The sequence below is a fragment of the Protomyctophum bolini genome (assembly GCF_963924005.1).
Source record: "Protomyctophum bolini genome assembly, chromosome: 6".
In the NCBI taxonomy this organism is placed as follows: Eukaryota; Metazoa; Chordata; class Actinopteri; order Myctophiformes; family Myctophidae; genus Protomyctophum; species Protomyctophum bolini.
The window spans coordinates 49,932,548-49,953,396 of NC_137867.1; the positions used below are offsets into that span (position 1 = coordinate 49,932,548).

Sequence of the window (20,849 nt, forward strand, 5' to 3'; positions counted from 1 at the left end):
ACCAGACCCTTATGAAACAATATGTTCTCTTTATATCAAGTACTTCATACCAGTCCCTTATGAAACTACATGTTCTCTTTATATCAAGTACTTCATACCAGCCCCTTATGAAACTACATGTTCTCTTTATATCAAGTACTTCATACCAGCCCCTTATGAAACTACATGTTCTCTTTATATCAAGTACTTCATACCTTATGAAACTACATGTTCTCTTTATATCAAGTACTTCATACCAGCCCCTTATGAAACTACATGTTCTCTTTATATCAAGTACTTCATACCAGTCCCTTATGAAACTACATGTTCTCTTTATATCAAGTACTTCATACCAGCCCCTTATGAAACTACATGTTCTCTTTATATCAAGTACTTCATACCAGCCCCTTATGAAACTACATGTTCTCTATATATCAAGTACTTCATACCAGCCCCTTATGAAACTACATGTTCTCTTTATATCAAGTACTTCATACCAGTCCCTTATGAAACTACATGTTCTCTTTATATCAAGTACTTCATACCAGCCCCTTATGAAACTACATGTTCTCTTTATATCAAGTACTTCATACCAGCCCCTTATGAAACTACATGTTCTCTATATATCAAGTACTTCATACCAGCCCCTTATGAAACTACATGTTCTCTATATATCAAGTACTTCATACCAGCCCCTTATGAAACAATATGTTCTCTATATATCAAGTACTTCATACCAGCCCCTTAATAACAACATGTTCTCTTTATATCAAGTACTTCATACCAGACCCTTATGAAACTACATGTTCTCTTTATATCAAGTACTTCATACCAGCCCCTTATGAAACAATATGTTCTCTATATATCAAGTACTTCATACCAGCCCCTTATGAAACTACATGTTCTCTTTATATCAAGTACTTCATACCAGCCCCTTAATAACAACATGTTCTCTATATATCAAGTACTTCATACCAGCCCCTTATGAAACTACATGTTCTGTTTATATCAAGTACTTCATACCAGCCCCTTAATAACAACATGTTCTCTTTATATCAAGTACTTCATACCAGCCCCTTATGAAACTACATGTTCTCTTTATATCAAGTACTTCATACCAGCCCCTTATGAAACTACATGTTCTCTTTATATCAAGTACTTCATACCAGCCCCTTAATAACAACATGTTCTCTTTATATCAAGTACTTCATACCAGCCCCTTATGAAACTACATGTTCTCTTTATATCAAGTACTTCATACCAGCCCCTTATGAAACTACATGTTCTCTTTATATCAAGTACTTCATACCAGCCCCTTATGAAACTACATGTTCTCTATATATCAAGTACTTCATACCAGCCCCTTATGAAACTACATGTTCTCTTTATATCAAGTACTTCATACCAGCCCCTTAATAACAACATGTTCTCTTTATATCAAGTACTTCATACCAGCCCCTTAATAACAACATGTTCTCTTTATATCAAGTACTTCATACCAGCCCCTTAATAACAACATGTTCTCTTTATATCAAGTACTTCATACCAGCCCCTTATGAAACTACATGTTCTGTTTATATCAAGTACTTCATACCAGCCCCTTATGAAACTACATGTTCTGTTTATATCAAGTACTTCATACCAGACCCTTATGAAACTACATGTTCTCTTTATATCAAGTACTTCATACCAGCCCCTTATGAAACTACATGTTCTCTTTATATCAAGTACTTCATACCAGCCCCTTATGAAACTACATGTTCTCTATATATCAAGTACTTCATACCAGCCCCTTATGAAACTACATGTTCTCTTTATATCAAGTACTTCATACCAGCCCCTTAATAACAACATGTTCTCTTTATATCAAGTACTTCATACCAGCCCCTTATGAAACTACATGTTCTGTTTATATCAAGTACTTCATACCAGCCCCTTATGAAACTACATGTTCTCTTTATATCAAGTACTTCATACCAGCCCCTTATGAAACTACATGTTCTGTTTATATCAAGTGCTTCATACCAGCCCCTTATGAAACTACATGTTCTCTTTATATCAAGTACTTCATACCAGCCCCTTATGAAACTACATGTTCTCTATATATCAAGTACTTCATACCAGCCCCTTATGAAACTACATGTTCTCTTTATATCAAGTACTTCATACCAGCCCCTTATGAAACTACATGTTCTCTTTATATCAAGTACTTCATACCTTATGAAACTACATGTTCTCTATATATCAAGTACTTCATAGCAGTCCCTTATGAAACTACATGTTCTCTTTATATCAAGTACTTCATACCAGCCCCTTATGAAACTACATGTTCTCTTTATATCAAGTACTTCATACCAGCCCCTTATGAAACTACATGTTCTCTATATATCAAGTACTTCATACCAGCCCCTTATGAAACTACATGTTCTCTTTATATCAAGTACTTCATACCAGCCCCTTATGAAACTACATGTTCTCTTTATATCAAGTACTTCATACCAGTCCCTTATGAAACTACATGTTCTCTATATATCAAGTACTTCATACCAGCCCCTTAATAACAACATGTTCTCTTTATATCAAGTACTTCATACCAACCCCTTATGAAACTACATGTTCTCTTTATATCAAGTACTTCATACCAGTCCCTTATGAAACTACATGTTCTCTATATATCAAGTACTTCATACCAGTCCCTTATGAAACTACATGTTCTCTATATATCAAGTACTTCATACCAGACCCTTATGAAACTACATGTTCTCTTTATATCAAGTACTTCATACCAGCCCCTTATGAAACTACATGTTCTCTTTATATCAAGTACTTCATACCAGCCCCTTATGAAACTACATGTTCTCTATATATCAAGTACTTCATACCAGCCCCTTATGAAACTACATGTTCTCTTTATATCAAGTACTTCATACCAGCCCCTTATGAAACTACATGTTCTCTTTATATCAAGTACTTCATACCAGCCCCTTATGAAACTACATGTTCTGTTTATATCAAGTACTTCATACCAGCCCCTTATGAAACTACATGTTCTCTTTATATCAATCCAATCCAATCCAATCCAATTTTATTTATAGAGCACGTTTAAAACAACAAAGTTGACCAAAGTGCTGTACAATCAGGCAAAGCAAAACACAATACAATACAATACAGTAATAAAAACATAATAATAAAATCAAACAATCAAGAGTACACATTATTCATGGTTTAAAAGCCAGGGAATAGAAATGAGTTTTAAGATGCGTTTTAAAAACAGGTAGTGTTGGAGCCAGCCTGACGTGGCTGGGAAGCTGGTTCCACAGTTTCGGAGCAACTACTGAGAAGGCTCGGTGCCCTCTTCTCACACACCTTGCCTTGGGGATGACAAGGAGCATTTGATCTGCTGACCTCAGTGACCTAGAGGGAGCATAGGGTTTTAGGAGATCGGAGACATAAACTGGCGCTGATCCATTTAAAGATTTAAAAACAAACAATAAAATCTTAAAATGGATTCTAAAACGTACTGGGAGCCAATGGAGTGCAGCTAAAATGGGAGTGATGTGTTCATATTTCCGGGTTCCTGTTAAAAGACGTGCGGCAGCATTTTGAACAAGTTGAAGGCGGGAGAGGGAGGCTTGGGTGATGCCGGCATAGAGGGCATTACAATAGTCAAGGCGAGTTGTAATAAAAGCATGTATCACTCGCTCTAGGTCCTTAAAAGATAAAACTGATTTGATTTGTGATAAAAGCCTTAAATGATAAAAACTAGATCTGACCACAGCATTTATTTGTTTATCAAGTTTAAAAGCATTATCTATTTTAACTCCTAAATTGGAGACCATGGGAACCACAAATGGTTGAAGTGGGCCTAGGTCTAAGGGAGGAGTGTTGATGACACTTGGTCCGAACATTATCACCTCCGTTTTGCTTTCATTTATATTTAAGAAATTTAGGGCCATCCAGGCTTTAATATCTTTTAAACAGTCAAGGAGAGGGGATAGGGGGCTGTTGCTATCTCTATTTAGGGGCATGTATATTTGGGAGTCATCTGCGTAAAGGTGATAGGAGATTCCGTGTTTTTTTAAGATGAGTCCTAGGGGGAGAAGATATAGCGAAAACAGGATGGGGCCAATAATTGAACCTTGGGGTACTCCAGATGACAGGGGGGCGGAAGAAGATGTATGATGACCAAATTTAACTGAGAAGGATCTATTGCATAGGTATGATTTGAACCAGTCTAGGGCGGTATCCCTGATACCTACACTGTGCTCCAGGCGTGATATTAAAATATTATAATCTAATGTGTCAAAAGCAGCAGTTAAATCTAAGAGTAAAAGAATTACAGTGTCACCATTATCTGTGGAAATGAAAAGATCATTAAAAACTTTGAGCAGTGCCGACTCGGTGCTATGGAAAGCTTTAAAACCAGATTGAAAAGTTTCAAGGATGTTGTGCTCATTTAAAAAAGTCTGTAACTGTAAAAGTGCTGTTTTTTCTAAAAGTTTTGAAATAAATGGAAGCTTAGAAATGGGTCGGTAATTGGATAGAACAGAGGTGTCCAGGTTGGCTTTTTTGATTAGGGGTTCCACAACTGCTACTTTAAAATGTGCTGGTACAACTCCTGTTGTAAGACTGCTGTTTATTATGTTATGGACTGAAGGTCCAATAGTCCCCCAGACCTCCTTGAATAAGCGGGTGGGGATGGCATCTAACGGGCAGGACGAGGGTTTAATTTTTGCAACAATGTCACTGAGAGCTAAGAGCGACACAGGTTCAAAATGATTAAAAACAGGAGCATGAGTATTAACCGACGTATTAATAGACGTCGGGGGGTCGAGAACAGGGGGTGGAAAGAGGGCTCTGATAGAGGCTATTTTATCTATGAAAAATGAGAGAAAACTTTCGCATACCTCCGGGGAGGCTTCCAAACATGTGGATAAGGGAGGATTTAACAATACTTCAATGGTTTTAAATAATACTCGTGGTTTATCAGCATTAGTTGAAATAATATCAGAGAAATATTTGGTTTTTTCAGCCTTGACGGTAATTTGGTACATTTTCCAGCAGGTTTTGAGGGTGTCATATGATGCTTGGAGCTTGTCACTTTTCCACCTGCGCTCCGCCTTTCGACATTCTCGTCTGGCGGCGCGAGTGGTGTCATTGAGCCAAGGCTCAGCCTTAAGTCGGGGGCGCATGACTTTTAAGGGCGCCACGGAATCAAGGGCGCTGGTACAGGCGGACAAGAAGGCAGATGTTAATTGCTCAGTGTTCTGCTGACCCTCTGAAATTACAGGTTGAGCTGTGCTCGTGAAAACTGAGCTAAAATGGACAGGAGTGGAGGGTTTGAGCATACGACAGTGACGAATAGGAACACATGATTTTAAAATATTACAGGGTAATAGAAAATCGAATAAGACAGGCATATGATCAGATAGAACAGTACCACACACTTGGACATTTGAGATGGTCAGATTACACGATAAAACAAGGTCTAAAATATGACCCCGCTCATGCGTGGGTTCAGTAACATGTTGAATAAAATTAAAAGCATCAAGAGTATCCATAAATTCTTTAGCTAGGGGCTTTGAGACACAGCAAAATGTATGTAAATTCATATCACCAACCGTCAGAAGTCTATTGTATTTAATTACAACACCGGAAAGGAACTCTGAGAACTCCATAATAAAGTCTTTGTCATATTTAGGTGGGCGGTAAATTACTGCACATAGGACAGGGTTTGAGCGACCCAGCTCAAACAGGCTTAGTTCGAAGGACGAGAAGGAAGGTGATGATAAAGGTTTATAATATAAACAATTTCTAAAAATAGTTGCTATTCCTCCACCACGGCCAGTGGTCCTGGGAGAGTTAATTACTGTACAGTCAGGGGGTACCAGTTCAGTGAGGGCCACGGACTCGCCCAGGTGTAGCCAGGTTTCTGTTACAAAGAGAATGTCCAGTGTTTTCGAGGTAAATAGATCCTTCAAGATAAACGACTTTTTATTTATTGACCTCGCATTAATTAATGCACATTTTGTTAATACTGTGTCTAAAACAGGGACATCAGGTACGGAGGGCACCCGGGGCAAAGGCTTAAGATTCAATTGGTTTAGACCCCTGGAGATGTGGATGACTGAACAGCTGCTTATTCTATTGATCACAACAGGGATCAGTGATGGGTGCTCTATGAGTGTGTGTGGGGGGGTGCAACTGGGCGTATCTGATGTGGGTAGTAGTGGTCATACAGACGAGAGGTGGTGGGAGATGTTACTTGCTAGGATTCTTTTCCCTTCATGATTGGGGTGCACTAAGTCCCTGTAAAGTGATGGGTTCTTCCAAAAGCTGTCAAAGTTAGTAATATAGCCATGGCCGCAGGCTTGACAGAAATTTTGCAGCCACCTATCTGCGCAAATAACACGGCTGAAATTTTCTGGGCCTCGAAAGAGAGTGGGGATTAATCCTAAAAATATGACGGATTTATTCAGGTTATCAAGCGCGTCTGCCAGGGCCTCATAGTCAGTCCACATCTTAAAGGCTTGGCGCTGCTTGATATCATTTATGCCCACGTTGATCAAGACTGTGTGAGCGGAGGGGTGACGTTGGAGAATGTCTGGAATGTGGGGGATCAGATCAATAATCTTGGCACCGGAAAAAGAATAAGTAATACAATTCGAGATAGATACCCCTCGAATCACAGAATCACCTAAGAGAATGTAATCAGGAGGAGGGGTAAAACAGTGGGGGTGTGTGTTATCTGGGGAGATCGATGCAGCTGATCTCGTATGGAGTGACAGGGAGTGGGACGCAGCTGGATATGATGAGTGTGGTGGTGGGGGAGGGGGAGGGGGCTCTTTACTAGGAGCAGCGCTGATCACTTTACCTCGCGCTGGGTGGATAATCGATAGGGAAGTGTTTGGTTTGGGTTTACTAGGTGAACGACGACAGGGTCGTTTACCTGCACGACCCCCGTCAAGCCTGGGCTTGGGAGTCGAGGTGAGAGAGCAGGTAGAGCCAGAGGAGTCCGGGAAGTTTCGCTTCGCTGGTCGGGGCATCGAGTCTGTGCACTGTGCGTTCCTTGGAGTCGGAGTAGCCGTGGTCGATAGCTCCTGGAGCGGAGTGAAAGCATTGGAGCACGGGAACATGTCTACTATGCTCCAGGCCTCCGACCCCGATGGGTCATAGAGAGGGAACCCCCGATTATTTCCCTTGACCGCCGAGGACCAGGAGTCGGCGCGGATGGGTCCCGGTATACGCCCGCCGGTACTCGCAGCACTGCACCCCGGCATAGAGGCTGCCACGGCGGACACCCGGGATACAGCGCCGGCACCCGGGGTTTCTATGGATTTCAACCGGCCTTGGAGGAGCGATTTTCGCAGGAGGAGGTCTTTCACCAAGTTTGTAATGGAGCGGAGCTCATTTTTGATACCTCCTATTTCCTCCATCCTGGGAGGCATATTTGTGTGGAGTGTGGGGACAGAGCTGAGGGTCCAGTAACCAGTCACTCTAGTGGAAAAAACCACGACTGGGACTATCGCCCACAGCAACTGGAAGCGGTGAGTGCACTCCAGTAGAACACCAAGAAGTGTGTAGGTGACGATTAAACTGAAAGTTTGCTAAAACGTTAGCGTCAAGGCTAAAGACGAGCCACAGCCAACTAGCTTTTTAACTGGCATCTGGGTTAAAGGCAAACCAAAGCCAGCTAGCAGTCCTACAATGCAACTTCTTTTTACTCCGAACAAATACAGAAACTCTGATTTAGTAGACGGACAAGATACAGTTCATGAAACGATTTGACTTAGCGTTCCTCTCTGACAGCTGTCAAACCGGCGTCTGACGTCACCGGTCACACTCAGCGGGTCAAGTACTTCATACCAGCCCCTTATGAAACTACATGTTCTCTTTATATCAAGTACTTCATACCAGCCCCTTATGAAACTACATGTTCTGTTTATATCAAGTACTTCATACCAGCCCCTTATGAAACAACATGTTCTCTTTATATCAAGTACTTCATACCAGACCCTTATGAAACTACATGTTCTCTTTATATCAAGTACTTCATACCAGCCCCTTAATAACAACATGTTCTCTTTATATCAAGTACTTCATACCAGCCCTTTATGAAACTACATGTTCTCTATATATCAAGTACTTCATACCAGCCCCTTATGAAACTACATGTTCTCTTTATATCAAGTACTTCATACCAGCCCCTTATGAAACTACATGTTCTCTTTATATCAAGTACTTCATACCAGCCCCTTATGAAACTACATGTTCTCTATATATCAAGTACTTCATACCAGCCCCTTATGAAACTACATGTTCTCTTTATATCAAGTACTTCATACCAGCCCCTTATGAAACTACATGTTCTCTATATATCAAGTACTTCATACCAGCCCCTTATGAAACTACATGTTCTCTTTATATCAAGTACTTCATACCAGACCCTTATGAAACTACATGTTCTCTTTATATCAAGTACTTCATACCAGACCCTTATGAAACTACATGTTCTCTTTATATCAAGTACTTCATACCAGCCCCTTATGAAACTACATGTTCTCTTTATATCAAGTACTTCATACCAGCCCCTTATGAAACTACATGTTCTCTTTATATCAAGTACTTCATACCAGCCCCTTATGAAACTACATGTTCTCTTTATATCAAGTACTTCATACCAGCCCCTTATGAAACTACATGTTCTCTATATATCAAGTACTTCACACCAGCCCCTTATGAAACTACATGTTCTCTTTATATCAAGTACTTCATACCAGCCCCTTATGAAACTACATGTTCTCTTTATATCAAGTACTTCATACCAGACCCTTATGAAACTACATGTTCTCTTTATATCAAGTACTTCATACCAGACCCTTATGAAACTACATGTTCTCTTTATATCAAGTACTTCATACCAGCCCCTTATGAAACTACATGTTCTCTTTATATCAAGTACTTCATACCAGCCCCTTAATAACAACATGTTCTGTTTATATCAAGTACTTCATACCAGACCCTTATGAAACTACATGTTCTCTATATATCAAGTACTTCATACCAGCCCCTTATGAAACTACATGTTCTCTTTATATCAAGTACTTCATACCAGCCCCTTATGAAACAACATGTTCTCTTTATATCAAGTACTTCATACCAGCCCCTTATGAAACAACATGTTCTCTTTATATCAAGTACTTCATACCAGACCCTTATGAAACTACATGTTCTCTTTATATCAAGTACTTCATACCAGCCCCTTATGAAACAATATGTTCTCTATATATCAAGTACTTCATACCAGCCCCTTATGAAACTACATGTTCTCTTTATATCAAGTACTTCATACCAGCCCCTTAATAACAACATGTTCTCTATATATCAAGTACTTCATACCAGCCCCTTATGAAACTACATGTTCTGTTTATATCAAGTACTTCATACCAGCCCCTTAATAACAACATGTTCTCTTTATATCAAGTACTTCATACCAGCCCCTTATGAAACTACATGTTCTCTTTATATCAAGTACTTCATACCAGCCCCTTATGAAACTACATGTTCTCTTTATATCAAGTACTTCATACCAGCCCCTTAATAACAACATGTTCTCTTTATATCAAGTACTTCATACCAGCCCCTTATGAAACTACATGTTCTCTTTATATCAAGTACTTCATACCAGCCCCTTATGAAACTACATGTTCTCTTTATATCAAGTACTTCATACCAGCCCCTTATGAAACTACATGTTCTCTGTATATCAAGTACTTCATACCAGCCCCTTAATAACAACATGTTCTCTTTATATCAAGTACTTCATACCAGCCCCTTATGAAACTACATGTTCTGTTTATATCAAGTACTTCATACCAGCCCCTTATGAAACTACATGTTCTGTTTATATCAAGTACTTCATACCAGACCCTTATGAAACTACATGTTCTCTTTATATCAAGTACTTCATACCAGCCCCTTAATAACAACATGTTCTCTATATATCAAGTACTTCATACCAGCCCCTTATGAAACTACATGTTCTCTTTATATCAAGTACTTCATACCAGCCCCTTAATAACAACATGTTCTCTATATATCAAGTACTTCATACCAGCCCCTTATGAAACTACATGTTCTGTTTATATCAAGTACTTCATACCAGCCCCTTAATAACAACATGTTCTCTTTATATCAAGTACTTCATACCAGCCCCTTATGAAACTACATGTTCTCTTTATATCAAGTACTTCATACCAGCCCCTTATGAAACTACATGTTCTGTTTATATCAAGTACTTCATACCAGCCCCTTAATAACAACATGTTCTCTTTATATCAAGTACTTCATACCAGCCCCTTATGAAACTACATGTTCTCTTTATATCAAGTACTTCATACCAGCCCCTTATGAAACTACATGTTCTCTGTATATCAAGTACTTCATACCAGCCCCTTAATAACAACATGTTCTCTTTATATCAAGTACTTCATACCAGCCCCTTATGAAACTACATGTTCTGTTTATATCAAGTACTTCATACCAGCCCCTTATGAAACTACATGTTCTGTTTATATCAAGTACTTCATACCAGACCCTTATGAAACTACATGTTCTCTTTATATCAAGTACTTCATACCAGCCCCTTATGAAACTACATGTTCTCTTTATATCAAGTACTTCATACCAGCCCCTTATGAAACTACATGTTCTCTATATATCAAGTACTTCATACCAGCCCCTTATGAAACTACATGTTCTCTTTATATCAAGTACTTCATACCAGCCCCTTAATAACAACATGTTCTCTTTATATCAAGTACTTCATACCAGCCCCTTATGAAACTACATGTTCTGTTTATATCAAGTACTTCATACCAGCCCCTTATGAAACTACATGTTCTCTTTATATCAAGTACTTCATACCAGCCCCTTATGAAACTACATGTTCTGTTTATATCAAGTGCTTCATACCAGCCCCTTATGAAACTACATGTTCTCTTTATATCAAGTACTTCATACCAGCCCCTTATGAAACTACATGTTCTCTATATATCAAGTACTTCATACCAGCCCCTTATGAAACTACATGTTCTCTTTATATCAAGTACTTCATACCAGCCCCTTATGAAACTACATGTTCTCTTTATATCAAGTACTTCATACCTTATGAAACTACATGTTCTCTTTATATCAAGTACTTCATACCAGCCCCTTATGAAACTACATGTTCTCTTTATATCAAGTACTTCATACCAGCCCCTTATGAAACTACATGTTCTCTTTATATCAAGTACTTCATACCAGCCCCTTATGAAACTACATGTTCTCTTTATATCAAGTACTTCATACCAGCCCCTTATGAAACTACATGTTCTCTTTATATCAAGTACTTCATACCAGCCCCTTATGAAACTACATGTTCTCTTTATATCAAGTACTTCATACCAGACCCTTATGAAACTACATGTTCTCTTTATATCAAGTACTTCATACCAGCCCCTTATGAAACTACATGTTCTCTATATATCAAGTACTTCATACCAGCCCCTTATGAAACTACATGTTCTCTTTATATCAAGTACTTCATACCAGCCCCTTAATAACAACATGTTCTGTTTATATCAAGTACTTCATACCAGACCCTTATGAAACTACATGTTCTCTATATATCAAGTACTTCATACCAGCCCCTTATGAAACTACATGTTCTCTTTATATCAAGTACTTCATACCAGCCCCTTATGAAACTACATGTTCTCTATATATCAAGTACTTCATACCAGACCCTTATGAAACTACATGTTCTCTTTATATCAAGTACTTCATACCAGACCCTTATGAAACTACATGTTCTCTTTATATCAAGTACTTCATACCAGTCCCTTATGAAACTACATGTTCTCTATATATCAAGTACTTCATACCAGCCCCTTAATAACAACATGTTCTCTTTATATCAAGTACTTCATACCAACCCCTTATGAAACTACATGTTCTCTTTATATCAAGTACTTCATACCAGTCCCTTATGAAACTACATGTTCTCTATATATCAAGTACTTCATACCAGACCCTTATGAAACTACATGTTCTCTTTATATCAAGTACTTCATACCAGCCCCTTATGAAACTACATGTTCTCTATATATCAAGTACTTCATACCAGTCCCTTATGAAACTACATGTTCTCTTTATATCAAGTACTTCATACCAGCCCCTTATGAAACTACATGTTCTCTTTATATCAAGTACTTCATACCAGCCCCTTATGAAACTACATGTTCTGTTTATATCAAGTACTTCATACCAGCCCCTTATGAAACTACATGTTCTCTTTATATCAAGTACTTCATACCAGCCCCTTATGAAACTACATGTTCTGTTTATATCAAGTACTTCATACCAGCCCCTTATGAAACTACATGTTCTCTTTATATCAAGTACTTCATACCAGCCCCTTATGAAACTACATGTTCTCTTTATATCAAGTACTTCATACCAGCCCCTTATGAAACTACATGTTCTGTTTATATCAAGTACTTCATACCAGCCCCTTATGAAACAACATGTTCTCTTTATATCAAGTACTTCATACCAGACCCTTATGAAACTACATGTTCTCTTTATATCAAGTACTTCATACCAGCCCCTTAATAACAACATGTTCTCTTTATATCAAGTACTTCATACCAGCCCTTTATGAAACTACATGTTCTCTATATATCAAGTACTTCATACCAGCCCCTTATGAAACTACATGTTCTCTTTATATCAAGTACTTCATACCAGCCCCTTATGAAACTACATGTTCTCTTTATATCAAGTACTTCATACCAGCCCCTTATGAAACTACATGTTCTCTATATATCAAGTACTTCATACCAGCCCCTTATGAAACTACATGTTCTCTTTATATCAAGTACTTCATACCAGACCCTTATGAAACTACATGTTCTCTTTATATCAAGTACTTCATACCAGACCCTTATGAAACTACATGTTCTCTTTATATCAAGTACTTCATACCAGCCCCTTATGAAACTACATGTTCTCTTTATATCAAGTACTTCATACCAGCCCCTTATGAAACTACATGTTCTCTATATATCAAGTACTTCATACCAGCCCCTTATGAAACTACATGTTCTCTTTATATCAAGTACTTCATACCAGACCCTTATGAAACTACATGTTCTCTTTATATCAAGTACTTCATACCAGCCCCTTATGAAACTACATGTTCTCTTTATATCAAGTACTTCATACCAGTCCCTTATGAAACTACATGTTCTCTTTATATCAAGTACTTCATACCAGCCCCTTATGAAACTACATGTTCTCTATATATCAAGTACTTCATACCAGCCCCTTATGAAACTACATGTTCTCTTTATATCAAGTACTTCATACCAGCCCCTTAATAACAACATGTTCTGTTTATATCAAGTACTTCATACCAGACCCTTATGAAACTACATGTTCTCTATATATCAAGTACTTCATACCAGCCCCTTATGAAACTACATGTTCTCTTTATATCAAGTACTTCATACCAGCCCCTTATGAAACTACATGTTCTCTATATATCAAGTACTTCATACCAGCCCCTTATGAAACTACATGTTCTCTTTATATCAAGTACTTCATACCAGCCCCTTAATAACAACATGTTCTGTTTATATCAAGTACTTCATACCAGACCCTTATGAAACTACATGTTCTCTATATATCAAGTACTTCATACCAGCCCCTTATGAAACTACATGTTCTCTTTATATCAAGTACTTCATACCAGACCCTTATGAAACTACATGTTCTCTTTATATCAAGTACTTCATACCAGCCCCTTATGAAACTACATGTTCTCTATATATCAAGTACTTCATACCAGCCCCTTATGAAACTACATGTTCTCTTTATATCAAGTACTTCATACCAGCCCCTTAATAACAACATGTTCTGTTTATATCAAGTACTTCATACCAGACCCTTATGAAACTACATGTTCTCTATATATCAAGTACTTCATACCAGCCCCTTATGAAACTACATGTTCTCTTTATATCAAGTACTTCATACCAGCCCCTTATGAAACTACATGTTCTCTATATATCAAGTACTTCATACCTTATGAAACTACATGTTCTCTTTATATCAAGTACTTCATACCAGACCCTTATGAAACTACATGTTCTCTATATATCAAGTACTTCATACCAGCCCCTTATGAAACTACATGTTCTCTTTATATCAAGTACTTCATACCAGTCCCTTATGAAACTACATGTTCTCTATATATCAAGTACTTCATACCAGCCCCTTAATAACAACATGTTCTCTTTATATCAAGTACTTCATACCAACCCCTTATGAAACTACATGTTCTCTTTATATCAAGTACTTCATACCAGTCCCTTATGAAACTACATGTTCTCTATATATCAAGTACTTCATACCAGACCCTTATGAAACTACATGTTCTCTTTATATCAAGTACTTCATACCAGCCCCTTATGAAACTACATGTTCTCTTTATATCAAGTACTTCATACCAGCCCCTTATGAAACTACATGTTCTCTTTATATCAAGTACTTCATACCAGCCCCTTATGAAACTACATGTTCTGTTTATATCAAGTACTTCATACCAGCCCCTTATGAAACTACATGTTCTCTTTATATCAAGTACTTCATACCAGCCCCTTATGAAACTACATGTTCTCTTTATATCAAGTACTTCATACCAGCCCCTTATGAAACTACATGTTCTGTTTATATCAAGTACTTCATACCAGCCCCTTATGAAACAACATGTTCTCTTTATATCAAGTACTTCATACCAGACCCTTATGAAACTACATGTTCTCTTTATATCAAGTACTTCATACCAGCCCCTTAATAACAACATGTTCTCTTTATATCAAGTACTTCATACCAGCCCTTTATGAAACTACATGTTCTCTATATATCAAGTACTTCATACCAGCCCCTTATGAAACTACATGTTCTCTTTATATCAAGTACTTCATACCAGCCCCTTATGAAACTACATGTTCTCTTTATATCAAGTACTTCAAACCAGACCCTTATGAAACTACATGTTCTCTTTATATCAAGTACTTCATACCAGCCCCTTATGAAACTACATGTTCTCTTTATATCAAGTACTTCATACCAGTCCCTTATGAAACTACATGTTCTCTGTATATCAAGTACTTCATACCAGACCCTTATGAAACTACATGTTCTCTTTATATCAAGTACTTCATACCAGCCCCTTAATAACAACATGTTCTGTTTATATCAAGTACTTCATACCAGCCCCTTATGAAACTACTTCTCCCCAAATCCAAATGGATTTCATTTTCCATCCTGAATGGCAGTAACTAGCATACAATGAGAACTGAGAAGATCTCCACAAAGGTTTACTCATCAAAACTGATTATAAAACTGTAACCATCAAAGCATGCACTCAACATATAATGGTTATGTGACCATGGCATGTGCATGATATAAAATCTTATAAGTTGTATCTGATATTGATTAATATGGGGGGTGGGTTCAATTAATCGATTATTAATCGGCAGAGCTGTCGACTATTCGATTTGGCTGATGGTCACTTTGTGGCATCCCTACAAGTTACAACAAGTGAGTAAGTGACTATCTCTCTTCTATATCTATCTCCCCATTTTCCACTGAGATTATGGGGTGAATGAATGTGGCCAGACCCATCTTCTCTTTCTGTCATAGTGACATTGTCCTGCATCAGATCATGTCCAAATCAGGTTCTCCAATCTCCAGTAGCCTCTTCAGTTTTTTGAAGATTTTTTGAGTGGTGCAACCACTCCCTTACGGAGCTATGTGTGTGGCTGGCTGGGTCTGAGCACTATGTGTGTGGCTTGCTGGCTGGCTGGGTCTGAGCACTATGGCCCTCATTTATCAACCGTGCGTACGCCAAAATATGGGTGCACGCCAAAATTGCCGACATTTTCGACATTTACCATTTCCGGCAAAGCTTGAAATTGAACGTGACAACGTTCAAAACCCACGTCTGCTCCGCAGCTGGCGTACGCATTTTCTTTGGCTGTTTTTCTGTCTTACACAAGCGGAGCAGCATTGTCTGAACTGCTGACACGCTGTCACAGGCATCTAAACATATGTTTTCGCTCCTAAAATGTTAATATAAAACGGTATGTGTATGTAAAAAAAAGGGAGAGATTTCCAACTTTACAAGTAATTAAAATCGCGCAATTAAAAACAATATAACATGTTTACAATGTATTAGTTTGTGCTTAATCAAACAGTGCTTTACTGGCCTTGTTATGCAAGCGCACTTGTGAGATGATTTTGGAGCGCATGCGGTGATGCGGCATATGTGATTATGATATTATTTTAAAAAAGGCATAAATGGACTGCACGCCTTTATTTCCAAGTGACAATGACAAGCATACAGCTTGCCTATTTGTAGTAAGTACTAGCAGGCTATAGGCGTAAGGGGCTTAATCATTCACCATTTAAATAAGTGCTTAGACAGGTTTTGACAGTTCAGATAAAAGCGAGATCATTTTCGGGGCTCGGGAGGACGGGAGTCACGGGACCGCGGCGTGCGTCGCCAACACATACCAGCACACATGCAAGCGGCAAGCCTTCATCCATATGTTTATGATTCGTTCATCAATGATCAAATCAGAAATCACTACATAAACGTTGATTATGACTGCCTTGACGACATGATAGCCTCTCTCATGCTGCATGAGAGAGCTAGGCTATCATGTCGGCAGTCACCTACAGGACTTTAATATCACAGCAGTGCGCTGTCTTCGCCGTGCACTGCGCACGAATGGGTAAAATTTAGGGATGCACCGAAAGGGAAATTCTTGGCCGAAACCGAATACCGAATATAGGAAACAGTTGGCCGAAAACCGAATACCGAATAGCCGAATACATCTTTGTTGTAAAGCTATTATGGCAAAAGACATGATTATGGATTTTTATAATCGATTCATCGGGCGATTATTTAAACGATGAATCGATGAATCGGATTATGGCACCTTTTTGCAATTACCTTTAAAAAAATGCTTCACGTTATTGTAGGCATGTTGTAACTAATAATACAAATGAATACTCCTTCAAAATTAATATTTTACCCCGTTTTTTATACAATTTGATTTGCCATTCCTTGTACTTGTAATGATACTGTTATCTGTAATGTTGACCGTGTATAGCTGACTGTCTTTCTTTCCATTTCTATCTCTGGGACCCCAATTTATTTTTTATTTCTATTGTAAAATCAATGTAAATTTTGAGAGTCTATTTGGTTCCATTTTTGCACTCTGTTACAGAACCTTAGGGTCCACTTGGTTTACTTTCTAACTATCTAGCTCTAGCTGGAACTCCCACTATGAGAACCACTGTCCTACACGCAGTCTGTGTGGGCACGCACACACGCACGCGCGCGCGCGCGCGCACACACACACACACACACACACACACACACACACACACACACAATAGCACGCTAGCTGATGGGGGGAAAACGTTCTTATTTAGCAGTCATATTAGCATGTTCTCTAGTCTAGGCTCTAGTATCACATATTGCCAAAGTTAAACAGCACTGAACAACTGTTCATTGTTAAGCAAAACGTTCACGGACGTTCTGCTTCTGCTTTAGCCCTATGTCTACTTCAATGCGCAAATTTGAGGAGCTAACGAGCTAGTGCTACACTGCTAGTGTTCGTCCGTCGTAGCCTGCCTGCAAGCTCACAGATTCAGACATTGGGGAGCATTTTTGGTCATACGACAAAAGAATAGACAGTGGCGGTGCTCACAAATACCATGTTTTGGGACCTGTTTTGGGCATTTTGCAACCTGTTGATGAGCTCGCAGTTTTCGCGGAGCGCATCGCAGCCACAGAGACGCTCCGTGTGTGTGTGTGTGTGTGGGGGAGACTGAAGTTGGGGAGAGAGAGAGGGGTAGATGCCGAGCGCTCTGGTTACGTTCAAGACAATCGCGTGTTGCGTTTATAGCAACCCAGTGTTTTGACTATTCGGTGATATATTTTCGGCCTATTTGAGCCGAAACCGAATAGGCCGAAAATACATTTTTAGCCATTTTCGGCCGAATATTTTCGGTGGCCGAATTTTCGGTGCATCCCTAGTAAAATTAATATAGGCCAGCCTACAAACTAATTCCATTCATGGCGATGCGATGTCGATGTGTCATGTATATGCGATTATGCGTGCATGCGTGGACATGACAGCAAGGCAAGCGAGAGGGAAACAGACAGGGTAGGCCTACAACTTTATTTAATTCATGCAGGTGTTCGTTCTTTATTTAACAAGACACCAGTTAGTTCGGCTTGCAAGTTGCGTGTGTGTGTGTGTGTGTGTGTGTGTGTGTGTGTCAAGAGAGGGGGGTGTGGGCAGCAATAAGGCACGGGAGAAACGTATTCTTTCCTGTAACCCTGGTTACCAAACTTACCAACCGTCGTATTGCAATTGTTCATGTCGCAAAAACGAGGGCGAGGCTTGATTTCATAGGGCGTGCCAGATAGATTTCAGCCGTCACATTTATTAACGTCAGAACGAAATGAAGGAAGGATCAGCTGTTTGCGATCACTTTATAAATGCCGTGGCGACGTGGGTGTACTACGAAACCTACACTCGAATCTGTGGCAGAGTTTACACTCGATTGATAAATGAGGGCCTATGTGTGTGGCTTGCTGGCTGACTGGCTCGGTCTGAGCATATCAGTTTCATGAAACACAGGAAATGATGTTGTAATCATTTCCTGATAGATAGATAGATAGATAGATATTATAGCAGTGACTGACTGAGTCATCGAGTGTGCGTCCGCAACTGGTTGTGGCCCCCATCAAGTGACCTTTTGACCAATGCGGCCCTCGCCCCAAGTTGAGTTGGACACCCCTGGTCTACGGGTAGTGTGCCGACATCCCAGAACAATCAGAATGACAATATTTGGTTCTATTGTGAATCAGCAGCCTTTAATATAAGGCCTTAATAGAGCGCCGCAGTCCCCGCCCCCTTTCAGAAAAGCGAGTGGCCCAGGAAGTGAAAGCCCCATGCATTCTGCCATCGGCACTTTTAATATAATTTATTTAAAGACGGTTACGCCGCGGACAAAGCCAATTCGGATCGTGACGAATCATGACAATGAACACAATATTCTGGGACGATCAAATCATTAGAAAGAAGAAAAGAAAGTCAGGAGACAAAACACTATTTGTTTTATTTTTCGTCTTATAAATTATTTGATCGGCCCAAAATATTGTGTTCATTGTCATGATTCGTCACGATCCGAGTTGGCTTTGTCCGCGGCGTAACCGTCTTTAAATAAATTATATTAGAAGTGCCGATGGCAGAATGCATGGGGCTTTCACTTCCTGGGCCACTCGCTTTTCTGAAAGGGGGCGGGACTGCGGCGCTCTATAGAGGCAGAAATAGCCAAAAGCATATAACTACAGTATCAACCAGCAAGCTATTCAGTGTTTACAAGTAGGAACCCACCCCAAAGCATATAACTACAGCATCAACCAGCAAGCTATTCAGTGTTTACAAGTAGGAACCCACCCCAAAGCATATAACTACAGCATCAACCAGCAAGCTATTCAGTGTTTACAAGTAGGAACCCACCCCAAAGCAACCAGAGACATATTCAAAAAATAGGCTTGTATTGTGAATCAGCAGGGTTTTATAGGCTCTTAGGCCTTGTTAAACGCAGAAATATCAAGGATTTGTTTCCGAGGCACCAGGGCATCAGGGCTGGCTGGGCGACTTTCAATTTTAGAGTTTTTTATTGAGCATAGAATAGGGTTATAGACGGGAAATAATGTAGTACATATGTCATGCTTCTTTTTCTATTTTTACATACAAATACAGAGAACAGACAGGGAACAGGACAGTTCTGGTAGTACATGGACAGAGTTGTTTTTCAGTTGGTTTGGTCACAAAACTGACACTGAAACAAAACAAAAATTAGACTAAACGGAACAAGAGACAGGACGAGTAACAACCCCCCACCCTCCCACTTGGAACTTTGACGCCTTTTTCTATCATTGTATACATTTGTTTCAATAGGGTAAATATGGCTGGGCGACTTTGACGATGGCGAGGGCCAGTATATTTCCACGCTCACTCCAGAGGGGCCACATTAGCCAAAAAAAAATGCCGAAATGCATTTAGTAGATCAGCTATTTTTTGCAATATTTGAATTGGAATCCTTAAAAGTGACCTTTTGTATTGAATTTCAAATGCATGTAGTTATAGTTATACCCGTAGTTAACTTTATGAACTGTTAACATACCGTATATTACCAAATAACAGCCCATGCTCAAATAGCTGCCCAGCACCTAATAACGGCCCATGTTCTGACACCATTTTGCGTAACAATCGCCTCCTTCAAATACCCGCCCTCGGCCCATATAAGCCCATGGGCCGTTATTTGGTAACTTAATCAGCCTCAGCCCTCATTTATATTATTATTATATGCGTGTTCACCGTGTTGAGTTTGCAGATCTCCGCACGCCAAGTTCACCTCACAACACCAGTCCTCCACATCCATAAAATACATCTATAGGCTATAGTTTCACAAGTGCCTCCTATGCAGCCTATATGCACAACCAATTGTTTTAATGCAAAGTGGTATATATTCTGTGAAATGTTTATTGTCATCCGTGAATCTACAAGTGTTGCATGACAGCGCTTTGTGAGCGTGCAGATCAAAAAGCGCCCCCCCTCGATGTCCTGACTGTCAGTGGCTGGGTCAGTCACATGATCACCTGACTGTCTGTGGCTCTGGGTCAGTCACATGATCACCTGACTGTCTGTAGTCACATGATCACCTGACTG

General features: G+C 39.3%; 1 pseudogene across 1 annotated transcript in view; it reads left to right on the top strand.

The window, feature by feature from the left end:
• The window catches only part of LOC308316459 (secretory carrier-associated membrane protein 1-like), a 50,858-nt pseudogene that overhangs the window by 18,466 nt on the left and 11,543 nt on the right, over window positions 1-20,849 (top strand). The gene's annotated exons all lie outside the window — the stretch shown is intronic.